At 45.2% G+C, this 26,759-nt stretch overlaps 1 protein-coding gene across 6 annotated transcripts in view; it reads left to right on the forward strand.

Annotated features, from left to right (window-relative positions):
- The window catches only part of TENM4 (teneurin transmembrane protein 4), a 1,515,223-nt gene that overhangs the window by 667,996 nt on the left and 820,468 nt on the right, over positions 1 to 26,759 (forward strand). For all 6 annotated transcript variants that reach the window (XM_083499088.1, XM_083499080.1, XM_083499085.1 and 3 more), the window contains exon 4: positions 20,109 to 20,191. The gene's annotated coding sequence lies outside the window, so the exon portion shown is untranslated. The remainder of the gene's footprint in view (positions 1 to 20,108; positions 20,192 to 26,759) is intronic.

A 26,759-nucleotide genomic window follows, 5' to 3' on the forward strand; every position in this document is an offset into this window, starting at 1 on the left:
ACTTCCTCTCTGCCCAGAACGTTGGAGGCTATACACCACACCCCCTCAACAGTATTTATAGGAACTCAAACACTGAGATCCTGCTCTGTTCCAGTAACAAGAAGCCGAAAGCACCAGCCTGAAGATGACGAGTGAGACCTCGTCGAAACGTCGCCTAGACACCCCAACTCTTACACGGGAAGACACCCGAAGACACCAAAACCTGCATATATATATATATATATATATATATATATATATATATATATATATATATATTCAGGGAATATTTTATATATATATAAACCAACTTGCCCAGCAACAGGGGGTGTCTAGTTAACTCCACCACAACCCATGTACTCCATGAAGGAGAACACACTTTCTCACACAACAGCATGGTGGCCATTTTGCGTGCCATGATCTTATGCCACAATCTCACCCCCCCCCAAAAAAGCCACTTTTTCCAGGGGCACGGTCGTACGTGGGTCATGTGACCCGTGCGGAAGTGCAGTCTCGGAAGACGGAGCCCTGTTTTTTCACCTCCACCTGTTGGAGGGTTTGTCATTGGAGGAAGCCATGGGCCTGTCCCTGCTTTCCCCATTCCTCCTCCCTTAGCTCAGCGCTTCGTTTTGTCCACCAACGCAGTCTAACAACAGAGCTGCTCTTGACATTAAGGCCACAGTCACGTCATGCAGTTGTAGCACTATGATACCACTTTAGCTTCCCCCAAGGAATTGTGGGAGCTGTAGTTTGTTTAGGACCCTGAGAGTTGCTAGGAGACCCCATATTCTCCTCCAAGAGCTACAATTTCCAGAGTGGTCGAACAATCAAAACTTCTTCACAGGGAACTCTAGAAAATTGTGTGTGTGTGTAATATTTTTATTAAGTTTCCATTTTATAATATTTAAACACATCCTCATTATCCATTTCTTTTGCTCTTAAGAGCCTGTTGACTTCCCTCCCTCCCACCTCAGTTAATTTTTATATCATAGCATTTTATACATTTCCCAGTTTCACTCATTCAGAATATCACAACTTTTAAATAAATATAAAAATGGTAATGGCAATTATCATTACAAGGCTCCTCACAACCCTGCTAGTGTTGTTAATTGTATACAGTGGTCCTTTAAATATTGTATAAATTTACTCCAGTCTTTTTGGAAAGTTTGATCACGTTGGTTTCGGATTTTTCCAGTCAGCTTTGCCAGTTCCGCAAAGTCCATCATCACCTTCGTCTGCCATTCTTATTTCGTCGGTATTTCTTGTTGCTTCCATTTTTGCTTCAAGGATCGACAACTCTAGGAAATGGTAACTTTGTGAGGGGAATAGGGGTTTCCTAACAACCCTTAACAAACTACAACTCCCAGAATTCTTTGTGGGGGGCATCATAATGCTTTAAGTGGCATCATAGTCATAGCTGTCAACCGTCTCTTATTTGGCAGGAAAGTCCCTTATCCCAGCACCGTGTCCCGCTGCTGTCCCTTATTGATGATGTCCCTTAAATTTCCCAGGTTTCAAAGGAAGCAGCTCCTCTCCCTCCCTCCCTGCCAGCCAGGGAGGAGGGAGGCTCCAACTGTGTTGCTTGGCTGCATTGCTCACCCAATAAGGAGTCTAGGTGACGGTGGTTTCCCTTGTTGCTGTTGGGAAAAAGCAGCAAGGCAAAAGCCAGCTCCAGATGGCTGGAATGCAAAACAGGATGTTGTGGTTTGCAGATGTACTGTTGGAGAAAAGGAGGAGTCTATTCTCTGTACTGAGCACCGGATGTTAGCTCAGAGTGTCATATGACCTGTGCTGGAAGCACAGGGGAGGAGCTGTGTCTCTTCTGTTGGAGTCTGGAGGGTGCAGTCACGTTTTCTATGTACTGCTGAATGACAGGAATAAAACATGTAAATAGGACTCCTGTCTGTCTCATTTCCCCTCCCTGGGGAGAATGCAGGGAGGGAGAGAAGCAGAGAGAAGCAGAGGGTGTGTTCTCTTCACGTCTAATGAGGAGAATCGCCGGGTTTATGACCTTGCCTGCCGGGAGACGCAGCAGAGAGGTCATCAAGTATCCAGCTCAATTGCCCGGGGGAGGGCCAGTTTACCTCTGACTGTGAGCTGAGATACTAACAGTTGCATCCCCTTTGCCTGGTTGCTGCACTGTGGGAACCACCGCTTGAGTCTTCATTTGGCTGCTGGTTGACTAAAATCCCTTATTTTGGCTGCTGATCCCTTATTTTTGAGGCTGCTGGTCCCTTCTTTTCAAATCTGTAAGTTGACAGCTATGATCATAGTGCTTTAAATGTATGGTGTGAATGTAGCCTAAGTGAGCCAATAATAATAATAATAATAACAATTTTCTGAAGAAAATCTCCCCCCTAACAACAATATTCAGCAAAACAACAACAACAAAAAAGCACACCTGCCAAATGCCCACCTCTTGATTTCAGCACCCACAAATAGCGTGGAGAATTTGGGGCGGCCATTTTCACTTGGCCCGTCCATTTGCGCCTACTTTGTGTATCCCAATTACACCCCCCCCCTTTCTCCACTTGCTTCAAGGTTCAACTGCTGCAGTACGAACCTCTTTCTTTCTCCACATTACCTATTTTCCCCCAGTAATACAATCTGCCACCCTGACCTTATTTGCTGATGGCATAATCCGTCTTACAACCCTACATAAATACACTGCGCCAATAACTTTTCCTCAAGGCTATTTTCCTCTCCAGCCACATGGGAGCAAATTGGTTATTCTTTTCCCTCCCTTTCCAGGGGGTGCTGAGGTAGAGGCCATTACAAACCTCCCTTGTATGATTCTAATGCAAAATGGCCTGGCAATTTGGGTGTTATTTTCTTTCCCCTGTTTTTTCTTTTTTAACTTTGCCCTTCATTTTTCATTGCATTTCACACACGCCCCGCAACAGAAGGTAAAACGGTGACGTGGAGCCCAGGCGCTTTCCGATCAAGTCTTCATTCGAAAAACGTGACCTTTTCCGCTCCGATTCTGTGTGTTCTGATGGAGCAGCTGCAAACGAATGCTGAAAAGAACAATTAAAGTTAAATGTTAATTTGCAAAATAATGCCGCCTTTGTTTCACATCATGCTTTCTGGATTACTCCTACGTAATGCGGGCCCAGCCTTCTGGGGAAATATGCTCAGGAGGAGGCCTGTTCAGTGGGTAATGTTGAGAAACGGTAGTATATCATAGATGCTATTTTAAGAGGGAACCCGAGTGTGCAAAGCAGCTGGCTGGCTGGGTAGCAGGCAAATCAACCTCGGTTTTTCTGTAGCGGGTCAGGAAAATGGTCCAGAGTTCCCTAAGAACATAGGGAACATATGGCTGCTTTGCTACAACAGCTCCGCTGGCTGCTGGTCTGTTTCCAGGCACAATCCAAAGTGCTGGTTATGACCTATGAAGCCCTCCACAGCTTAGGTCCAGGCTATCTGAAAGACCATATTCCCTCACATGAACCTGCCTGGGTTCTGGGTTCTTCAGGGGAGGCCCTTCTCTCAGTCCCACCACCCAGGGAACAATGGAGAGGGCCTTCTCGGTGGTGGCTCCCTTCGTAAAGAAGTTAGCCAATGTGGTGTAGTGGTTAAGAGTGGTAGACTCGTAATCGAACTGGGTTCGATTCCCCGCTCCTCCACATGCAGCTGCTGGGTGACCTTGGGCTAGTCACACTTCTCTGAAGTCTCTCAGCCCCACTCACCTCACAGAGTGTTTGTTGTGGGGGAGGAAGGGAAAGGAGATGTTTAGCCACTTTGAGACTCCTTCGGCAAGTGATAAAATGGGATATCAAATCCAAACTCTTCTTCTTCTTTCCTTCTTGTCCTTCCGACGGCAGGCGGAGACCTTATTGTTGCAACTAGCTTTGGTGGAACTGACTTCTTGTAACGAAAAGGCTGGGGCAGACTTTGGTAACATGGCACCCTGAGCGAGGACAAAAATCGACACACACACCCCTCCAAATATTTCTTGTTTTCATGAGAATTCTTTTTGGAACAGACTTTGTAAAAGCACCCGCTCCTCTCTCAAATTCCGCTCTGTGCATGCTGCCAAGAGCCCTGTGCAGCAGAACCACCCCCACTTCCCTAAATCTGGTGTTGCTGTGGGCCCCCCGGCACCCTCACACGGGCACCCCATGGCACCAATCGAAGTCCCCTGACCCTCCTTTAAAAAAAGAAGAGTTGGAACATAAGCATGTACTTTAAAGTGAGTCAGTCCATCAGTCCATCTAGCTCAATACTGTCAACACTGACTGGCAACATCTCTTCAGGGTTTAAGACAGGGGACATCTCCAGCCCTATGGAGAGATGCTGGTGGTTGAACCTGGTATCTTCTACATGCAAAGCAGATGCTCCAGCCCCTTTCCATGTTGTTGTTGTTTAGTCATTTAGTCATTTAGTCGTGTCCGACTCTTCATGACCCCATGGACCAGAGCACGCCAGGCACTCCTGTCCTCCACTGTCTCCCGCAGTTTGGTCAAACTCATGCTGGTAGCTTCGAGAACACTGTCCAACCATCTTGTCCTCTGTCGTCCCCTTCTCCTTGTGCCCTCCATCTTTCCCAACATCAGGGTCTTTTCCAGGGAGTCTTCTCTTCTCATGAGGTGGCCAAAGTATTGGAGCCTCAGCTTCAGGATCTGTCCTTCCAGTGAGCACTCAGGGCTGATTTCCTTCAGAATGGATAGGTTTGATCTTCTTGCAGTCCATGGGACTCTCAAGAGTCTTTCCATAGATTACAACAAAGTACGACCTCTCACAGTTCATTCATACATAGATAAGGGATGCGGATGGCGCTGTGGTCTAAACCACTGAGCCTCTTGGGCTTGCCGATCAGAAGGTCAGCGGTTCGAATCCCCATGACGGGGTTGCTCTGTCCCACCTCCTGCCAACCTAGCAATTCAAAAACACACCAGTGCAAGTAGATAAATAGGTACCGCTGTGGCGGGAAGGCAAACGGCATTTCTGTGCGCTCTGGTTTCCATCACGGTGTCCCGTTGCGGTTTAGTCCTGCTGACCACATGACCCGGAAAGCTGTTTGCGGACATACGCCAGCTCCCTCGGCCTGAAAGCATGATGAGCGCTGCAACCCCATAGTTGCCTTTGACTGGACTTAACCCTCCAGGGGCCCTTTACCTTTTTTTACCTCATATGTAGAGATACAGACACGCTTGGAACAGGTTTTCCATGCGCAAAGCAAACCCCAACCCATCATTGTGTTTTCTCCCTATTCTGGATGTCGCTGAAGTACAGGGTTCCAGAGGGAAAAACGGTTCTTTGAATGCTGAAATATTCACTCTTTTTGTTAAGGCTGAGCTGCAGACATCAATATCTATGAAGCTGGCGCAGCTCAGTATAAGAGAGGAAAGCAGCCAAGTCTCGAACCATTTGGGCGCAAAGAACCTGTCTAGATTTGTTTCCACTTGTCAGGCTGAACCAATACGGAACACCAAGTTCACCTGGCGAGGCTCGAGGCACATGGATGTTTCGACTGTGATATAATGTGGCGCCAGGCACTTACCCCAACTCTGCTGAAAACACAAGTGGGCATAAATGCATCTCCGGGAACCCTTTGAAGCCGGGGAGGAAAATTTGTCACTTTCTTAGCACCTGGCTTTATTGGGGAGGTGGAAAATGTACTGTTTGGGGGCCTGGAAATACAGTATACAGTGGTTCCTCAGGTTAAGTACTTAATTCGTTCTGGAGGTCCGTTCTTAACCTGAAACTGTTCTTAACCTGAAGCACCACTTTAGCTAATGGGGCCTCCTGCTGCTGCTGCGCCGCCGGAGCCCAATTTCTGTTCTCATCCTGAAGCAAAGTTCTTAACCTGAAGCACTATTTCTGGGTTAGCGGAGTCTGTAACCTGAAGCGTATGTAACCTGAAGCGTATGTAACCTGAGGTACCACTGTAGAGGGATAAGGCAGGAGTAGCTGACTCAATGAAGAGATACCAGCAATTCTGGATTTGCCCACACTTCCACTCGCCCCACCCCTTTCCCCCGGGGAAAACCTGATCTTTACCGCTGAATCGGAGCAAAAGTCAGTCAGGTTTCCTTTAGATGGTTTGCTCCGATTTAGAGCAGCAGGGAGAAAGCAGCAAGGCAAAGGTCAAACCACTCAGACCCATGCCTAGCACGGGAAAAGTGGAAAACTGCTCAGATCCACGCTTTCTAGACATTGGACTAAAGTGTGGATGTTGAAAAGCTGGAAAGTGGGTTTTCTATTAGCAATGTTTTTGTAATATCATTTAAACAGACTCTCCATAGGAAATTGGATTGAATCGTAGACTGCAAGGTCTTTGCAAGGGAAGAGGAGAAAGAGCAGGAGAGACCCCGTCATGTGGCTTTTCAAAGCTAGGAGGTCTTTTTTGTCCTTGAAATGTAAGTGTAACTCTCTCCCTCTCCCTCTCTCTTTGTCTATGGATTACTCTTCCACGTGGGTGAAGTTTAAACAAGCCCTGATTGGACTGTAATCCAGAAAGAATTAAGCCCCATGACTCCTGTTCCGACTTGTGTGTGGCATAAAATCTACAGGCAGGGGAAAAAAGAGGAACGGGGCGGGGGAGGGGTGTGTGAGCCAACTCACTTTGCCGCTAACTTGTTATTTTTAATGGGCTAATTGCCTTTTTGTTCTGGCATGGGAAAATCCAGGCGGAAAGTTAGATGGGACTTAGAGGCCGGAGAGAAACGACTCTTCAGAAAAGATCATTGGGAGTTTATTAAATCGCTCAGTCATGTCAGCAAAAGAACTTAACAAGGAAGCACACACACTAAAAGAGAGAGAGAGAGAGAGAGAGAGAGAGAGAGAAAGAGAGAGAGAGAGAGAGATCAGGAAAAAGCACCCACACAGAATGGATTAAAAAAAGAATTGCAACATCCCTTTCTGAATCATGATTAATACTTCCATCTCTGTAATCCTGATGTCGATCAAAAACTTTTTGTGGCAAGGGTTAAAGTGACTTTCCTTGTTCAGAGGTGTCACAGACTGGTTGAACACACAGACTGGTTGGCGAAACCAACTGGGAAACGACCAAGGGAAGAGGACTCAGAGCCCCTGTCTACATCAGGCTATGTGCTATCTTTGTCACCAAACTCCGAGTATAATTACACACTGTATTAATTGACCTTGTTTTTGATATATTAGTGGCCATGTGTTGATTTTAACTTATGAGTTTTATTGTTTAATGTCTTGATTTGTATATTGGGGTACTTTTAGAGCTCTGTTTAGAGTACGTAATGTTTTGATAATATAAATGTTTTAAGTTTTTGTATCAATCCAATATATTTTCTTTTAATTGTTGGATGATTCTGTGTGCATTGCGGCAGCCTTTGGCTATGTGCAATAAAACTGACTGACTTACTCAGAGCCCAGGGATTTGTGGTGGGACAGCAAAGAGTGGGGAGAGGAAGAAATGGGAGAAGACTGGGAGGAGGAGTTGTCGGTAGCAGAAGAGGTAACAGGTCTTAGTGAGCTGGGAGAATTCGTGGCAGAGACAGTGGGAGGAGAGAGGCCAAGAGATAGAGATGAGTTAGGCTGGTGAAGAGTCACGAGTGCCTCCCCCTCCTGCAGTCACTAGCTCCCCTCTTCCCTTGTCTCCCAGAACCAGAAGAGGCACGAAAAGAGAGGAGTAGAGGTTGACTACGCACAGGCGTAGTCCTTGGGGGAAGCCGTGGGGAGGAGGAGACGTAGATGGCTGGGAAGAGGTGGAAACTTTCAGTCTTGGCAACTGATTTTCATGGAGAACGATAACTGGGAATGAGCTGCTCTGCTCATTAGGCCTGACCCTCAACCAAGTCTGCAGAGATCGTGGTTTTGCTAATGAATGATGATGTGATAACTGACACATGCTCCTTCGTCAAGAAGAGCAACAATGAGGGAGAGCTGTTTCCTTCATGCCTTGCTTATGGGCTTCCCAGGAACATCTGATTGGCCAAGAAGAAACATAGAAACTTATCCTTAGCTCCTTCCTCCATATTCACTTCTCTCATACATATCACCTCACACCCATTCCATCCTGGGCTTGAACCAACTCTCCCTGCCTCCCATTGCCACAAAACAGAAACTTTGGAATTTCCGCAGAATTTTGGTGGGCACAGGGATCATCTCGGCTTATTGCTGTGAGATGGCTGGGCTCTCATTGAAGAATGAGATGCCGGGGGGGGGGGGCTGACTACCAAATGCCTGAGATCGGTGTGTTCACTGATTGTGTTTAAACGGGAAGCTCTTTCTTTTACCTTAAAAAAAATCTTTTAAAAAGTGATTTACAAGTAAAATCACCTACAAACACACACACACACACACACAATCAGCTGGTATCCCGCCTCCCTGCACTTATAGAATAGCCCATCCCAGTGCTTTTTTCCCTTAAAAAAATGTTTAGGGGTACTCTCATTTTGACTCAAGAAAATCACCATTTTATAGTTCAAATCGGGGGGGAATAAATACAGTAAATGGACAAAAGTACAAAGATTCACAAAATGTTTAGGGGTATGCATACCCCCCAAGTTCCCCCCAGAAAAAAGCACTCGCCCATCCAAAGATGACATGGTGTTTTTAGGAAATAATAATAATAATAATAATAATAATAATAATAATAATAATAATTTATTTTTACCTCACCCTTCCCGGTTCAGTTGTGTTGTGAGAGAGTGAGAGGAACTGTTAGGTGGAGTCAGATAGATAGTTGGGATAATCAGTTAGCCGTTATTAGGAAAGGTATAAGCCGGTATAGAAACTAAGATTAAGAAACGGGCAAGAAAAATTAACTGAAACCTTAAACTTGTTCATGCTTATAAAAATAAACTTGATTATTTGTTAATGTTAACAACTGTCTGGACTCGGTGTGTACCCGAGAGAAATGGGTTGGTGGCAGCAAAGAGGCAATCACAGTGGTGGCACAGGGATCAATAGACCGTCAAGCGTCCGGGGACCCTGTGTGATCGCCACACATTGGTCCTAGTATGACACGCAAACCAGAACTATGCACTGGCTCTTACCAACAATAAATCAAATATTTAAACTTTGGGAAAGGTGCTCTTTTCCTTCACACGTTCCGCAGCACGTTTTCATCCACAGCCAGCAGTTTTGTCCGAGAAAGGCAGTAACCATCTTTCCCAGGCGTCCCAACAGTTCTGTCTCCTCTAGCTTGCGTGACGGTATTAAACTAGCTGTCTGGGTAAGCATTTCCAATATTCCCATCGCCATGTTGTTACCCCAAGGGCTTCCTGCCCTGCAGAGTGAATTCTGCTGAATGACATTGATTTCCTGTACAAAAGAAATGTTGTCCCTGCAAGTGATGCTGAGTGTGGAGGCTGCTGCAACCTTCCCTTCAGGGGTAAAGAGAAAGGAGAATTTCACGTTGGGTGTCAACGAAAAATCCTGCCTTGATTGCTTTAGGATTACTCGGCGGTATTGTTAAATGGATGCAGGGAGGGTTGAAAGGGAGGGAGAAGATTGTTGTAGAGAATCTTCCACAGAAAACTGGGATAGATTCCCCCTCCCCCCCTCTGTAATAACACTAATAATATTGGGACATCCAATGAAGATGAATGCTAGAAGATTCAAGACAGATAAAATAAAGGACTTCCTCATTCAGGGCATCGTTAATCTATCGAACTTGCTCTACAGGAGGTAGTGATGCCCACTATCTTAAAAGGTAAAGGGACCCCTGACCATTAGGTCCAGTCACGAACCTCTCACTTTATTGGCCGAGGGAGCCAGCATACAGTTTCCAGGTCATGTGGCCAGCATGACTAAGCCGCATCTGGCGAACCAGAGCAGCGCACGGAAATGCCGCTTACCTTCCTGCCGGAGCGGTACCTATTTATCTACTTGCACTTTGACGTGCTTTCAAACTGCTAGGTTGGCAGGAGCAGGGACTGAGCAACGGGAGCTCACCCCGTCGCGGGGATTCAAACCGCCGACCTTCTGATCGGCAAGCCCTAGGCTCTGTGGTTTAACCCACAGTGCCAGCCACGTCCCTATCCACCACTGTAGATGAGGGCAAAGGGACCAGTTTAAGTAGTGCAAAGCAGGCTGTGTGGTACATTCAGGTTTGTCCTCCCACAATAGAGGAAGAAGGCCATCTGCCATCTGAGGCAGGAATCTGAGTCTTCTGAACGGCAGGGCCCCAGAAGGCAGGACTAGTCTAGTCTGGGGGTCAAACCACACAAGCAAAGTCTAAAGTCCACAAGCCAAAGCCCAAAGGTCAGAAAACACAGATCTGGGTAAATCCAAGTCGCCAAGCCTGAAGTCCCACAGTCAGGATACAATCCAGAGTCAAACCCAAAGGACAGTCCATAGAGGTCCAGAAGAAGCAGCCAAGGTCATTCAACATGGGCAGTTTGCTGATTGCAGCATCTGGGCTTGATGAGGCATGTGACCCTCACCTGTTCGAAGTCTCCTCTGGCTGAGGAATCACACCCCTCCTCCCAGAGGCAACGAGCTCCACCTGGCCAGCTAGGGAGCTGGGTTGTGGGCCCATGCCTGCCTCAGCTTCCCAGAGCACCACCCACTGGCTGCTCCCTTCCCCTCAGGACTCGCTGTGTTTGTGGAGACAGGGGCCTTTCTGGCTCTGGTGATGGGTTCTGCTGTTCTGATTCCTGTGCATTGACCCCATCCCTTCATCATCCTCCATCAACCTGTGAGTTCTTCGTTCTGCAACCCCTTCTTGCTCTGGTGTGTCCTATACCCCTCGCTGGGATCCTCTTCTTCCTCTTCCTCCTCCCTGTTGTCCTGCCAGTTCATGACAATATTGTTATGTTATGTTATGTTATGTTATGTTATGTTATGTTATGTTATGTTATGTTATGTTATGTTATGTTATGTTATGTTATGTTGTTATGTTATGTTATGTTATGTTATGTTATGTTATGTTATGTTATGTTATGTTATGTTTTATGTTATGTTATGTTATGTTATGTTATGTTATGTTATGTTATGTTATGTTATGTTATGTTATGTTATGTTATGTTATTATTATATTTTTACCACCTACATGCCAGAATGGCTTCTAAGCATATCAAATCAGTTGTAAAATATCTGCAAGTAATTAAAATATGGAATAAAGTAATTCCATCACATCATTAGAAACGTCTATACCCAACTATACAATGAAACAACCCCAGGTTATTTATTTATTTTTTATCTTAAAAAGGCATTAAAACAGTTTAGCTGTTTAAAACAGTTAAAAGAGCAATTAAAACAATGAGACCAGGATGTTTACAGCCAGGGGAATGCTCGTCTGAACAGGTGTGTTTTCGAGAGCTGGCAGAATACCAATACTGATGGGGCCTTTCAGCAAGGAAGGCAGCCCGCAATACAGTGGTACCTGGGGTTAAGAATTGTTCTGGAAGTCCGTTCTTAACCTGAAACTGTTCTTAACCTGAGGTACCACTTTAGCTAATGGGGCCTCCCGCTGCTGCCGCCGCACGATTTCTGTTCTCATCCTGAAGCAAAGTTCTTAACCCAAGGTACTATTTCTGGGTTAGCGGAGTCTGTAACCTGAAGCGTCTGTAACCTGAGGTACCACTGTATTGGTGCGGCCAGTGAAAAAGCCTTTCTCCACAAGCAGATAATCATCAGGCCATGGCAAAAGGAACCAGGATCCATTTTGCCTTCTTAATGGTCTTACTGGGCAGTGGAGAAGGATATGGTTTTAAGTGACAGGAGGGTAGATTTGGGTTAAACACCAGGAGAGGCGTTTGATGGTTATGAGTAGTTTGAAAGCGGAACCGATTGCCTAGAGGGGTGGTGGATTCTTTCTAGTTAGACCTTTTCCATCAGTGGCCACACAACCATTTTGGAGACACCCTGGATTTCCTGCACTGTACAAGGGGCAGGACTAGATTGGTCTTCATCAACCCCCAAGCTCTATGGGTCTAAGGATTGTTATATGAGTTGTTGTATGATATGTTATATGATATGATATGATATGATATGATATGATATGATATGATATGATATGTTATATGATAGGTGGGACATGTGGGTGGCACTGTGGTCTAAACCACTGAGCCTCTTGGGCTCGCCAATCAGAAGGTCGGTGGTTCAAATCCCCGCAACACAGTGAGTTCCCATCGCTCTGTCCCAGCTCCTGCCAACCTAGCAGTTCAAAAGCACACTAGTGCAAGTAGATAAATAGGTACCGCTGCAGCGGGAAGGTAAATGGCATTTCTGTGTGCTCTGGTTTCCATCAAGGTGTTCCGTTGCACCAGAAGCGGTTTAGTCCTGCTGGCCACATGACCCAGAAAGCTGTTTGCGGACAAACGCCGGCTCCCTCGGCCTGAAAGTGAGATGAGCGCTGCAACCCCATAGTCACCTTTGACTGGACTTAACCGTCCAGGGGTCCTTTACCTTTTTAGAGGTGGTTTTTGATCCCCAAACAAAGTTGTATAGTTCTGGCTAATACTTTTATTTAAAAAGAAAGAAAAAACCCAACCACATTCCACTAGGATTATGATGAAGGAAACGACAATCTTTTATTATTGCAAGTACCTACTTAGGAGCTTAATTGCAGAAATGCCTTATTTTTAAATGGCTCCTCAATAGCAGAAGGCGAAATGTATGCTTCAGGCTCAGGGGAGGTCGTGCCTTTGAAAACGCACTGAAAGACTAAGAATATATGCTTACTAAAAGAGAGAGCAGTGTGTCGGGGGGGGGGAGGGGTCAGAAAAAAATACTCTTCTCTGAAGAGTCATTAATATGTTAGATGGTCAGAGACAAATAAGCATTCAGAAACCTGCCACTGGAAAATGGCAGTCTGGGACCTTACAGGAGTTCCAACACTCACTAGAACCAGGAATTTAGGGGTGTCAGGGCACCCACAAACTCATAACTGCATATAATATTCAACAATAATTTATTTTGCGTCATCACAAAATATGAAATGATAAAATGACTATTGTTGTTAGTGGTGTCATTTAATTAATTTATATACCACTTAAAGCCAAAATAGGATTCTAAGCCACTTGCATGTGTAAGAAGAAGAAGAAAAAAATCACACATTGAAACATAAACTTCCAGCAGTTAAAACATACAATAGAACAACCCCATTAAAATATAACCACCCACAATTAAGATATGTAGTAAAACAACCCGATTCAAAAAGAAGAGCAAATAAATCAGGTGACATGGGGCAAGAGATCAGGGCAATGCTTTTGCAAACAGGTGCCTCTTTAAAAGCCAGAACCTCGGTCAATGCAGTTTATCCTAAAATAAACATTTTAGGGGTACTCTCATTTTCCTACTCATATTGAAATACTGCCCCTCAATGAGGCCAAATTTAGATTCACAAAATGTTTAGGGGTATGTGTACCCCTGCGTACCCCGCAGAAAAAAGCACTGTTTGTCTATCTGTCTGTCTGTCTGTCTGTCTGTCTGTCTGTCTGTCTGTCTGTCTGTCTATCTGTCTGTCTGTCTGTCTGTCTATCTATCTATCTATCTATCTATCTATCTATCTATCTATCTATCTATCTGTCTATCTATCTATCTATCTATCATCTTTTTTTTTACATTTTATTAATTTTCCAAAAATAATACAACAACGATACAAAATCAAAATATAACAAATCAAATTGACTTCCCCCTAGTCCCTTCCTTGGTTCCATTATTTATCAACACACCGCATGTCCATTATATATTTAAAAACCATTTAAATTACTTATTGTCCATTCATGATAAGATTACAAGTAGTACTAGAGCCCTGCTAATGTATTAACCTGTGCACATTGCTTCTGTATATATGCAATAAACTCCTTCCACTCTTCCTTAAATTCGTTGTCATCTCTTCCTGTTACCGTAGTTTCAATTTTGCCATTTCAGCGTATTCCATTAATTTAACTTGCCGACCTTCTTTGGCTGGGACACCTTTCACCTTCTTCTTCTTCTTTCCCCCTTTCACCTTCTTCTTTCCTATATTGCGCTAGTAGTACTTGTGCGGCCGCAGTTGCATACATAAATAAATTATTTTGTGATCGTGGTAAATCCACCAAGACCTCTATCATCTATCTATCTATCTATCTATCTATCTATCTATCTATCTATCTATCTCTCTACAAATCAAAGCGTACACAAAAAACACTCTCTATATATGTAAGTATATAGACCTTGATTTGCCGTCTAATTATTTCAACAGCCTTTGAGATTCATTAGCAATCCGTGTATGAGTCAGGATGTCACTTGCTTTTACTCTAAAGGTTACAGGAAGGAAAACAAGAGCTGACACGTTCCCTGAGCTAGCCCCCCAACAGCTCTGCTTCTAGCCTGATCTCCATCAGCGGTACAAACCACACTTTCTCCGCTTTCAAGTGATAAGAGAGGGGATTTGAACTTGCTGTGTTCTCTGGTCACTCACAATTGCCCCTGTAATAATCCCGATTTTGGACTATGCTCAGCGGTTCAAGCTCTGAACTACCCCATCTCCAAAAGCAAAGGAGGCTGCAGGTGAGATTTTGTAAAAACCAGACTGCGCAGTGTCAGGTGTTAAGATATTCTCCTCTCTTAGCGTAGGTGGAGCCAGGATTTATGTCAGGCAGGGCAGGGACAAGCTACCTGCAACACGATTGGTCAGTTCACTGAAGCCACATCTATCACTCAGTCCAGGGCTGTCTTAAGCATATGCAGTGCTGGGGTGCAAAGATCCGCCCGGCGCGCCTGCCACCCCAGGTTGCCCAGTCCCAGGCTTGCAGGAGGGTGTAGCCAGCTGGCCGCCTCAGCATCTTGCTGGCTCAGTCGCCCCTGAACTCACAGCGCAGAGCCGCCCGCAGCAGAAGAGCCCGCCGCGGCGCTCCAACCGATGGGTGGGCTCTTCCCCGGACTCAACTCTCGGGCCTCGGACTCTCGGCCTGGCGCCCCTGAGAGCCCGGTGCCCGGGTGCCCCACACCCTAGCGTCTATGCGTAAGACGGCCCTGACTCAGGTCACCAGTTGCATCGCTAGAATGCACCATGATTTCATCCAAGTGACCTCAGTGAACAGTTCAACTTCAAATGTTTTTATTATTTCTACTTTTAATTAAGTGTTTTATTTACTTGATGTGGGGGCAGCTGCTCCCCCTGCCCCCCTGGCTACACCCATGTGCCTTATTATCTTTAGTAGCCAAGAGAAGGGGTCACTGTCCTCATTTGGAGCAATCAGCCAGAGCTGGAAACTCCTAGCCTTCTCTACAGTTCTGTTTTATGCCAGGAGTGGAGAACCTCAGACACGTTTGTGTATGTGTGTGAATGTGGTCTTCAATCCTAGGGCCCTTCAACAGCTGTGTTCTGTGCTCTCCCCGATTCTTTAACCTGGCTAGAACTTCTCTGCATTCACACGGTATTTTATTTCATTCCCCCAATGTTTCTCCAACACTCTATTTCCACATTATATTTGAACTTTTGCACAACGTAAAAGCCACTGCTGGAAAATTAATAGGTGGGTGTTTGGGGGGGATTTGTTTGCAGTCCTCTTAACCTGGAACATCTTGTGACAAGATTTGAGGCTGTATACCAGCATACAGTTCTTTCCTGCCATTTTCATGGGGGAATGATGTGGAGTTTCTGTTAAATTCATTATCATTGGGGCCAAAAAAGTGACCTGACCACAAATGAACCAGTTAAGGAGCAACCTTTAGCTGAATGCTAAAGTGAAAAATTATTCCAGTTAAGGTATAAGGAGTGTTCTAATATGTATAGTACAGTGGTACCTTGGGTTCAGTACCAGTTCCAGAGGTCCATTCTTAACCTGAAACTGTTCTTAACCTGAAGCACCACTTTAGCTAATGGGGCCTCCTGCTGCTGCCGCGCCACCGCAGTGTGATTTCTGTTCTCATCCTGAAGCAAAGTTCTTAACCCAAGGTACTGTTTCTGGGTTAGTGGAGTCTGTAGCCTGAAGCGTCTGTAACCTGAAGCGTATGTAACCCGAGGTACCACTGTATGTGGGGGGTGGATGAGTAAATGTTTTCAAGGGCTGTGGGTGGATGAGAGATAGTGAGGTGGTGGGGTGACAAAAGAAGAAGAAGAAGAGTTTGGATTTGATATTCCGCTTTATCACTACCTGAAAGAGTCTCAAAGCGGCTAACATTCTCCTTTCCCTTCCTCCCCCACAACAAACACTCTGTGAGGTGAGTGAGGCTGAGAGACAGAAGGAGGTTGAGCAGAGGATGAACAGCTAAGATGATGTATAGATCCTATATATTGTGCGTCCTAATGGAAATGCGCTTGCAGACTCTCTGGACTCTGTCCTGTAATGCATTACTGAATTAAGTCAGACAAAATGGGAATTTGATGTAAACCTCCGTACTTGATATTTTCAAGGGGAATATCCCCTTGAATATCCCCTACAGCAGGGCCCACCAGAGATGTTGTGTCGCCATAGACAAAATGCCCTCACAATGCCCTGATGTCCCCCTGATCCTGCAGATCCAGGTCTCATCATCATCACCACCACCACCACCACCACCATTTTATTTTCCATAGTTAAAACAATGCTTACAACATAACAAGACTGACATAATTACCAACATAACAAAAGTCATAAACAATAAATAAAACACATCAAAAATCACGCAACCAAATGAAAAGCAATTTCCACATAAATCATGAAATCTAAAACGAAGAATACAGCGTAAATATCAATCACAATTTAAAATGACATAGGTAAAAAATAAAAGCAAGTTAAAACAAAAACAAAAACGGAGCCATCTCTTCCCAGCAGCAATGGCAGGAATCCTTTCTGGAGGCTGTCAGTCCCATCCCAAGCCAGGTGGAGAGAAGCAGAACAGGACCCTTCAGGCTCCCAGCAGGTCAGTCCTGGGTCTCCATTCTGCCCCCACCATTGTGCGTACACTGCTGCCAGTCACCACAGTCGCACCCTCACCTGCAGCTGTGTCTATGCTGCTGCCACAACTCAGCAGCAGCGAGGGCGCAGTGGCAGCAGCGAGGGCACTGTGCTGGCAAGTGGAGCCCTGGCAGGATCCGCTACTTGAAGCAAATTGCTTCACAATGCTGTCCAGGGTTGTAAAGACCTCGGCGAGAATAACTGGGTGCCCTCTTCCCACCTTGGATCAAATCTATGTTTCCAGGTGCCATAAGAAAGCTGCAGAGATAGCGCAGGATAGTGCGCACCCCAGAAATGATCTCTTTCAGCTTCTGCCTTCTGGAAGAAGGTACAGGGTTATAAAGACTAGGACTAGCCGTCCGAGAAACAGTTTCTATCCAAATGCGATTTTGGTTTTAAACGCAGTGTAAGGTAGTCTCTGTAGGTGTATATTGTATTTAATTATGGGGTATCAGAGTTTTTAGGGGGTTAACCAGGCTGGGATAGCTGGGATAGCAGGCTTGTTGGGTTTTGAATGTCTGATGTAGATTTTTTTCAATTTCGTTCTGTATGGGACAATGACAATAAAGATTATCGTATCGTATCGTATCGTATCGTATCGTATCGTATCTTATCGTATCGTATCGTATCATATCGTATCGTATCGTATCGTATCGTATCATAATGCATGGGCTAGATATAGGTTTGATGAGGCCCTAAGCTACCAAAGATAATGGGGCCCTTTATATGTCTAGCTGTCCTTTGTCTACAACAAATAGTCCTGGTTTTTGTGTGTGTTGAATATATGCTATATGGTAATTTATGGACCTAATAGGTATCTCAAGCCATTTGCACATGTTGCCATGCAACCATTCCATGTAGAATGTAGGCACCCTATATATAGAAAGGAGCAAACCAGTGATATTTTAGGGAGCAAGCTAGCAGGCGGAGCCCATGACTTACATCCTAGGAGCCTACACAACACAAAACACTGTTGCTGTATGTAGGTTTTATTTTATTTGTTTTTATCTTATATTTTGGAAATGCACATCCAGTTTTTTTCCTTTAATTTTTTTGGGGGCCCCCAAGAGAGTGGGGCCCTAAGCTATAGCTTGTTTAGCTTATACATAAATCCAGCACTGGGCTACCCCTAGACATCTTGAGACAAGTAAAGTGACTCCTTTGCCTCCTCCCCACACCCCATTCTTTGACTTTGCTTACAAGTCAATCTCAGTTGTTATCTATGACACATTATAAAGTATTTGACTTAAATTTCCCCACTCATTTCCGGATGTCAGCTTGCCACATACTGGAAAAAAAAATTAGTTAAACTAGAACCATAATGATTCATGACTTGAATACCTGTCAAGGTGGCCTCAAGACCACATCAACCCACCAAACATTGCTGCACATCAATTCTGTTTAAATGCTGCCTTTTGAGGCAGCCTGCGGTCACTCTGCAGAATAAAGCTTTTGCGAAGCTTCGAATTCAGCTTGGGGGATCGAAGCGCTTTCCAAAATCTTTGGCGAAGCATCTGCTTGTCTTATTTTATGCCTGCCTATTCGAATGGATCAAAGACCCAGACTCTGGGCCTAGTTGGTTGTTAAAAAAAATCCCCATTTACCTTTGCAAGGTCTTTGAAGGACATCGCTGCTGTGTGTGCAAAAGTCAATTATTTTGACTAGAGCCATTAGACCAGCTAGGAATAAAACACACAGACACATACAGGAGACAGGGAACCCTCGAGCGAGAGTGGAAATATTAACGGGAGCACTTTCCCTTGCATTAAAAAACAACAAGCAACATTTGGGATGACATATCAAAGCGCAATAGCCTCTAGGATGGCGTGCCGAGTGCTGCAAGAATTTTTACAAGACGGCTTCAAACCAAATGGCATTTTGGAAACGTGGCTGCTCTTGCTTGGCTCCAAACATCCCACAATCAGATGACTCAGGCTTCTGAGATGGCCTGAAATGGTTCCAAGCCGAAGATCTGCCATTGCAATTGAGCTTGCGCTCTCTCGCTCTCTCTCTGTGTGTGTGCTGCTTTCCTACAAAGGCGCTGCAAAATAAAATCAAATGTGAAGCCATTAGGAGAGAAAGCTGCCTCAAATTGGTCGTTTGATTTGCTCTCGGCTGTAAAAAGAAAAAAGCTTGGATGAGGCCGGCTGTACCATTAGATGGAGTGAGGCAACTGGTTCAGGCAGAATTTCATGTGGCCACGTGGCAGGGAGCAACACCAGAATGTTGAAGGAGACCGTTCTGTGTGCCGTACAGCCTTCTCGGTGACCCTTATTCTTTCCCCAAAACACTCGGGTGCAATAGATGCTGCTGCTGAAGGATTGCCAGACCTCCAGGTGTGACCTGAAGCCTCCAGATTTGTAACAGGGCTGTTATGTTTGTGTTCATCCAGCCCACCAGCAGAATCCAGGGCATTCCATTTCTGACCTCCAAGTCACTCCAAGTATAAAATGAAAATGTCTAGCATGAGTTGGCTAAATTAGAGCTCACTGACAGACCAGGCATATTTTTCATAAGGTTTGGATCATGACCGAGGTTGGTTGACTCACACACACACAAAAACGTTGATTGCTTCAAAAACGCTGTGTCATGTAATTATCCGTAATGGTTGGGTATGTCTAGACGTATCTGTGGGCTTGTTGACTCCTTGGGAAGGAATCCTGTTTTGTTCAGCTGGTTGACTTTCGGAGAGTGTCTTTGTTTCCTGTGTTAAAGAAACACCACCTTTTCCAAACACAAGAGATTGAAAAAAAAAGTCAAATGGATTCCATTTGAGAACCAAGGTACGGCTGTATTCTGGATGCAGAAGGCTTCAGGTTCAATCCCTGGAATATCCCAGTAGGGCAGGAAAATAATTTTGTTTAAATCCTGGAGATTGCTGCTGCCTGTCAGCATAGACCAACCCTCCCCAACCTGGTGCCCTCCAGATGTTATAGAACTACAACACTGCTCTGTTTTGCCAGAAGCAGCTTAGTCATGCTGGCCACATGACCCGGAAGCTGTACGCCGGCTCCCTCGGCCACTAAAGCAAGATGAGTGCCACAACCCCAGAGTCGGTCATGACTGGACCTAATGGTCAGGGGTACCTTTACCTTTAAGGAACATTAAAAACTCCAGCGACACATCATCTAAAACCAAAGAAAATTGTCCCTGCCCTATGCTTTTTAGGACTGTTTTCTCCTACACAGGTGATATTTATCATTGGACCAACTCGTGGATTAAACTTGTATGGTTTCTTTAGCTGAGTGCCATATATTAATTAATAAATTGCAATATTAGTATTGATTAATTAATGCACTTTCCTCCCCACCCCATCCCAATCTCTCTTTTCAGGACTCTTGGTCACTGAAGGAATTAAACTTCTCTTGAAAATACTGGAAGGACATTGCCAGTCCATTGCCTAGCAAGCACACTTGGTGAGTAAAAATCACAAGATTTCTTTGATGCCTTAAAACCATGCTGGGGGGCTGGTCACCTGATCCTGATGGAGTAATACGTGTGTGTTTTTTCAAAATCAAATACCGTTTTGCGTGTTTCGGATTTTTGTTCAGCACACCCAGCCTGTGCCAATGTCCGCGGCAATGTCCTGTCTCTAGGAAGAGGTTTTCAATGGGCAGCTAAGTCCTATTTGAGTCGGAGAGTGCTTTGCAAGATAAGTGACACTGAAATGGTCTAGCTTCTTGTCTTTGTGAGCCGCGACGTGCCGAGTGAGTGGTCTGGGCCTTGCTGGAGGGCTCCTCAGTGTGTACCTTTTACTGTAGGTACTATATTGCCGCTTGTCTGACGCCAAAGCGAGCTTGTGAGGCCATAAATGCCACTGCAGTTTTTATTTCTATCTGGTTAATGATACTCTGAGATCTTTAGAAAGGCTTTGGAAAGGACACCATAAAGTACGAAAGAAAGAGAGCCTTGTCCACAGGAAGCGTAAGGCTTGGGGTTGTAAACCTTACGAATCCTGCTCAAAAGTACTATGTGACCTTCCTCTTATCGCATCATTATTCTCTCCATTTTCCATCCCTGGCCTGAGTAGCTTGGACTTCTTAGATAACAATATTTGTTCCGTGGTGAAGCTTAGCTTTTGGACGTCAAGAAATCAATGTTTTCCAAGGGCTCAGTCACTGAGGGAACCAGGGGTAGGTCTCCCCATTAGGGCCCACTGAGGCCCAGAGCCTGAGATTCAAGGGGAGGAGTTTGGAGGCTGGAGATATGGGGTGGAGCCCAGTACAGCCCAGTACGGGGGCAGAAGTTGGCTAGTTTGCAGCCTTGAGTAGTCTCTTAAGAAAACCACTTTCTCTTTATAGAAAGATGAACTTGATTTATTGTGTGGCTATTATCCTGTTGCTAATTGCAGGTGCTGGCTTCCTCCATTTGAATTAAAAAGTGTTTGGCTTCCAGGGTTTTATTACCAACATTACCAACACCAGGAGGATAAAATGTGTACTTGTCTGTATATTTGTGGTATGTGTAGCAGAGCCTTCTCCTTGGTGGCGTTCGTATTATGGAGTGTATTTCCTAGCCCAAGTGTGCATATTTTTTTTGGTGTGGGAGCAGAAATCCAACGCCATTTGGGATTTATTTTATTTTTTTTAATATATCTTCTCATTTGCATTATATTTGCCAGTCTTCCAGTCCTGTACCACAGTGGGGCTACTGTTATTCATTGAACTCCCTCCATTGTGTGCTTGACCATATATTTGCCTGACTGTAAACCACTTTGGGTTTTGTTGCTAATTGGGATAGAAGCCTAATGAATGAGGTCCAAAGTCTGTAGATCTCAGGATTCTGGAGAGGATGAGACCATGGAAACATGTTGGTCATTAACATAAACTGAGGCAAGAGGTCCGATGAGGCTCGGGGAAGATGTGCTGGCTTAAATTCTCTCTAATATTCCCAGACAGCAATGTAGTGGGGTGGAACGACAAAGCATCTGCCCCACGTGCAATCTGCTTGGGTCACAAAGCGTGCCCCACAAGTCATGTAATATATAGCAACAGTCATTGCATCATTTAAGATTGTATTTATTCTTTTTCTTTTTTTAAAAAAAAAAAGCAGTTGTAATGGGGCTGGGAGCATTGTTAGCTGGTATTAATAAGTATCTTCCATCGATTCTACTTTAAATGTATGAATTAATACAAACAGGCTGTATCATCAGAATGAGACTGGCCATTATATGCCATGCATTCAAACACAGAAGAAATCAGTGAGATCTTCAGACTACTACTGAATAGTGGATAGCGAGTGTTACCCTCGCAACATTGCATTATAAGGGAGAAATCCTCTGCACAAGAAGCTGGTGTAAAGGAAGCGTAAACTTACACCAGATCCAAACCTGTTCAGAAGTGGGGTTGCTGCTACTCTGCCTAAGCCTTGCGGAAGGAAAACAAGCTTTTAAAATGGTGTTCTATGCACTGGCAGAGAAAGGAGGGTGCAATGGGTGCGGTCTGCCCTGGGTGTCATCCCTGAAGGGGGTGACATTGCCGTGCCACCACCTGAGACACTCGCCATGCGTGGCTAGCTGCGCCGCTCAGGGTGCCGGACTACCTAGTTCTGCCTCTGGTTCTATGCTAGATTTCCAGGTCGCAAGACCAAGATGAATGGGCTTAAGATCCAGACTAAGTCCTCCTTCTCTGGTCCCATCCCCCCCACAACCTTAGAATGCACCTGGTTTGAGATTTATGCTGAGCCACAACGAGCAAGTATTATTATTTCTTGAGCCAGGATTGGGGAGACTGACTGATCCGGGAATGGACCAGCTGCACAAGAGATCTGCTGCCTTCTAAGCTGCTCGTGCTGGTAGATCTTCCCCATGTGCCTTTGCAATCATAAGAGCTCGCATGACCCACTTCTGCTGCCCATCTGTTAGCCCCCACATCATTGCCTGAACATTTGCAAATATAGATGATTTTTTTTTTCCAAGCCAAAGTTAATACGAACAACTTCTGGCTGGAAAAAGGACCTCATTGCACATGGCTGCCTCGCAGTCTTTGAGGTTTTCCTTTATATTTGGAATAATCAGGCATTTCTAATTATGGAGACAATAGCTAGGAGTCAAGCCATTAGGGACCCCAGACCTCAGTGCCCTAAATCAATGGTATCCATGCCAGATTTGGGCATAGAGCCAATGTCACTGGCCAAGTTAATGAAAAGTGAGTGAAAAGCTTTTTGTGATTCTGACATTGGAAAGCACACAGTCATGTTACAGGGGCAAAGAATCTCGGCTCATGCTTTTTTTAAAAAAAAAAGCCTGAAAAGCATCTGAACAAATCAATAAAGAGAAAGAGAGGACACCAAATGTTGGGCTAATATTTTATTAACTAGGGATGCGGGTGGCGCTGTGGGTTAAACCACAGAGCCTAGGACTTGCCGATCAGAAGGTCAGCAGTTCAAATCCCCGCAACGGGGTCAGCTCCCATTGCTCGGTCCCTGCTCCTGCCCACCTAGCAGTTCGAAAGCACGTCAAAGTGCAAGTAGATAAATAGGTACCACTCCGGTGGGAAGGTAAACAGCGTTTCCGTGCGCTGCTCTGGTTCGCCAGAAGCAGCTTAGTCATGGAAGCTGTATGCCGGCTCCCTCGGCCAATAAAGCGAGATGAGCGCCGCAACCCCAGAGTCGGTCGTGACTGGACCTAATGGTCAGGGGTCTCTTTACCTTTACTAAAGATGGGTGCGTGGCTGAGACGTCCAGTTCTTTCATCAATTAACGTATTTATGTTTTATTGCAATTTACATACCACCCTTCATTCAAACCCACAGAGCAGGTCATGGAAAAATGCCTTCACCCGAAAGGAAAGCAGTGCCCAACCCAATGATAACAGAATAAACAATGCAAGGAGGGAGCTGCAGCCCAAGATAGGAAAAGAGGTGGTCAGGGAACCAGTGTCCAGTTCTGGGCACCAGAATTTAAGAAGGAAGTTTAAGAAAGGAGGGTGACCAAGAAGACAAAGGGTCTGTGTTATGTACTGAGTTGAATAGAATCCAAATTGCAGCAGTCTGATTGGTCCTAAAACAATAGGATTCAGAATGCAGCAGGCTGATTGGTCCTAGAACAATAGGATCCAGAATGCAGTAGTCTGATTGGTCCACAGGAGTCACCCAATCCAACGCCAGGTGGAAGTGAAGCCACAACCTGATTGGCCTACAGGAGAATCCCGGAATTAGCCAATCACATGGTCCCATTGTGTAAATAATGTATATAAAGCAGACATTTCAGGGGAACTGGCATTCCTCACTACTATGAGCTGAATAAAAAGCATGAAATCCACACTCGACTCAGAGTATATTTTGGTCTGGAAGCCAAGCCTTATGAGACACAATTGAAGGAATTGGGTATGTTTAGCCTGGATAAGAGGAGATTGAGAGGAGATAGGATGGCCATCTTCAAATATCTCAAGGGCTGTCACATGGAGCAAGTTTGTTTTCTTCTGCTCTGGAGGGTAGGACACGAACCAACGGAGTCAAGTAACAAGAAAGGAGATTCTGGCTAAACATCAGGAAGAACTTTTGGACAGAAGAGCTGTTAAGAGTCTAACATGGCCAAAAAAACGTTGGGAACCACTGTGTTAGACAATGGGTTTCTCTCAGTGGTGGGATCCTAACACCACATCTGTGTTATAAATTTAAAGCCCTATCATACCTGTCATGGAACTGACATCGGAGACCAGCAGAGAGAGAAGTCGCCCCGATAGTGCAGGAGAGGGAACCAGCAAGGAGAGAGAGAGAGTTTCCGAGGGGGAAGGGAATCAAGGTGACACCAAGACGAAAGGAGAGAATGAGAGCACTTTGGAGGGAAGGCTCAGGGACTCTTCCAGTGAGATCAGTGGGGAGAGTGCCGGACCACCACTGGGCACGCCTACTCTGCGCAGAAGGCTTCCGCGCAGAGAGGCTAGGAGGAGACTGGCTGTCAAGGAATTCTTATGTTGGAAAAAGTTTAGGAAACACCCACTAATGGATGCTGCCAGTGACTGAAGCAGATGCACAGGAGTGCGCTTCAGTTAGGGAAAGGTTTAAACAAACAAGCAGTTTAGAGAAGTCGGTGACTTACACACAAGCAACTACAATTCCCATTACAATACCACTGAAAATAGTCATGGTTTCCACCAAAGCATCCTGGGGACTGTAGTCTGTTACGGGTACTCAGAGGTGTTGGGAGACTCCTATTCCCTTCACAGAGCAACAATTCTTAGAGCAGTTTAAAAATCAATCCCTCTCCCCAGGGAACTCTGGGAATTGGCCATCGCTAGAGCAGAAAACACAATTTCAGCCATTCTCCCGATAGTCTGAACTTCCTAAGAAGCGGCAATTTGGATTCACATTTTGTCTCCTGACATTTCAAGGATGAATCCATGTTTTGGCAATGAAGGCATTTGGAATAGTTTTCCGCATAACAGAGTGTATTTTGCCAATTGCACATACTTCCTTTAAAAAAAATAATAGTAATTGGCTTTTCGGTTTTTATCATGTCGCCATTGGCTAGGAAAGCAACACTGGTTCGTTATCCAGTTTTTCTCTTCAACATCAGTCAACATGCAGCACTTTATAGTGGCTCATGTGGTAATCCTGCTCATCTATGACTTAGAAGATATCTTGGCCTAAATCTCTTAGGTTCCATTTTTTTAACACCATCCAGACTCCATCTTGGAGGGCATAAGAGAGCCAGTGTGGTGTAAGGGTTAGGGTGTTAGACTAAGACAAGGGAGATCAGGGTTCAAATCGTCACTCAGCCCTGAAGCTCACTGACTTTGGGCCAGTTACTCTCTTTCATAATAAAGTAGTACCTTTGGTTGCGGACGGGATCCGTTCCGGAGCTCTGGTTGGATCCCAAGGTTTTTGCAACCGGAAGTTTTTGTTCTGCACATGGTAGAGCGCTTCTGCACATGCGTGCTCGGCAAAACCCGGAAAATTACTTCCAGGTTTGCTGCGTGCATATCCCGAAGGATACATAACCAGAGGTGCTTGTAAGTAGAGGTACCACTGTAATAATAATATTTTTATTTCTACCCTGCTCACTTGGATGCGTTGCCCCAGTAGTCTACCTTACAGGTTTCTTCTGAAGGTAACACGGCGAAGGGAAGTTCCATACATTCCACTTTGAGCTCTTTGAAGGAAAAAAGGTGGGATATAAATTTAATAATGGTCATATAAATGAAGCTCCTGCCCTTCCCACTGGTTGGTGCTTTAAACTCGTCCTCCACCATTGGTCTGAGTCTCTTCCCTGTGTATGACCCCTTGCAGGAGGAACGCATCAACACTCTTCCAGCTCATCAGCATACAAGAAGAGCTTGCTGAATCAGGCCAATGGCCCATCTAGTCCAGTGTCCTGTTCTCACAGAGGGCAGCCAGATAATAATAATAATAATAATAATAATAATAATAATAATAATAATAATAATTTATTATTTATACCCCGCCCATCTGGCTGGGTTTCCCCAGCCACTCTGGGAGGCTTCCAAAAGAATATTAAAATACTGTGATACATCAAACATTAAAAGCTTCCCTAAACAGGGCTGCCTTCAGATGTCTTCTAAAAGTCTGGTAGTTGTTGTTCTCTTTGACATCTGGTGGGAGGGCGTTCCACAGGGAGGGCACCACTACCGAGAAGGCCCTCTGCCTGGTTCCCTGTAACCTCACTTCTCGCAGGGAGGGAACCGCCAGAAGGCCCTTGGAGCTGGACCTCAGTGTCCGGGTAGAACAATGGGGGTGGAGACGCTCCTTCAGGTATACTGGACCAAGGCCGTTTAGGGCTTTAAAGGTCAGCACCAACACTTTGAATTGTGCTCGGAAACGTACAGATGCCTGTGGGGAAAGGCAAGTGGTCAGGGATGATGGGAATTGTAGTCTCAAAACATCTGGAGGGCTGAGGTTGAGGAAGCCTGCTCTATATGCACCCAAACCTCTGTAACCTCAAACTGTTTGGAGATTGGAGTAGAGTGTAATGAAATTATAAATGCAACCCTATACTACTTGTCTCCAGCTAGCTCCATCAGCC

This window comes from Podarcis liolepis, assembly GCF_965112155.1.
Source record: "Podarcis liolepis genome assembly, chromosome: 4".
Classification (NCBI taxonomy): Eukaryota; Metazoa; Chordata; class Lepidosauria; order Squamata; family Lacertidae; genus Podarcis; species Podarcis liolepis.